This window comes from Orycteropus afer, unplaced genomic scaffold (assembly GCF_000298275.1).
Source record: "Orycteropus afer afer isolate SDZICR_OR568_19922 unplaced genomic scaffold, OryAfe1.0 scaffold00774, whole genome shotgun sequence".
Taxonomy (NCBI): Eukaryota; Metazoa; Chordata; class Mammalia; order Tubulidentata; family Orycteropodidae; genus Orycteropus; species Orycteropus afer.
Window position 1 is genome coordinate 666,407 of NW_006922361.1, and position 1,082 is coordinate 667,488.

Consider the following 1,082-nt stretch of genomic DNA (forward strand, 5'->3'; position numbering starts at 1 on the left):
GCCTTTTTACTTGTTGACCTTGGGTTTGCCAGCCTCAGCAGCCAGCAGCTGCCTAAAAAAAGCCTCCAGCTTTAGTGGTCTAGGAGCAAGAGGCAGGGCTGAAGCCCAAGGTGGAGGGGCTTTCACCCAGCCCCTAGAGCCTGGCACTTTGAACTTGGACTTCTAGCCTCCTAAACTATAAGAGAATAAACCCGTTTGTTCAAATCACCCACTTGTATTTTCCACTAGAGCAGCACTAGAGAACCGAAACACTTCCGTAGAGATTAGTCTTAGAAACCCTTTGGGGTAGTTCCACTCTGTCCTCTAAGGGCACTGTGAGTTGGAAGCAACTCCGTGGCAGTGGGTTTGGTTTTGGTTTTTAACCTTTACAGAAGCAGACTGCCACAACTTTTTCCCTCAGAGCAGCTGGTGAGTTCAAACCACGGACCTTTCAGTTACCAGCACGGCACTTAATTGATCTAGTTATTTAATGGATAAACAATAAAAGACTAAACTGTCTGCCATCGAGGCAGATCTGACTCATAGCAACCCCTCCTTGGGTTTCCAAGGCAGTATCACTACGGAAGAAGATTGCCCAACCTTCCTTCTGAGGAGTGGCTGATGGGTTTGAACCACCAGCCTTCTGGTTAGCAATCAAATGCCTTAGGCACTATGCCACCAAAAGAAGCCAGGGTCATGGTCAATGAACCTTAGAAACTGACTAGAGTGAGTGGAGTTAAAGGAAAGAGAACGACTCACCATGTAGGCTCACTTCATAGGTCACAACCCAATAATTAAAATTATTCACATTGAACAAGGGAAATCTTTCTCTCTCTCTCTCTTTTATTTTTTCCTGGCCATTCTTTCTTCCTTCCTTCCTTTTTTTTAATGCATTTTATTGAAATATAATTTATGTACAGTGAAATACACAAAACTAAAGTGATTTGGGTCAATGCATTTTTTTTTTCAGTGCTCCCTCCCCTCCCCTCCCACCCCTGGCAACCAACAAAGAAAGTTTCCCTCCATATATAAACCTTCCCTTCACCCTCCACAACAACGAACTAATACTATATTTGTCCTTCTGTGATTGACTTATTTCACTC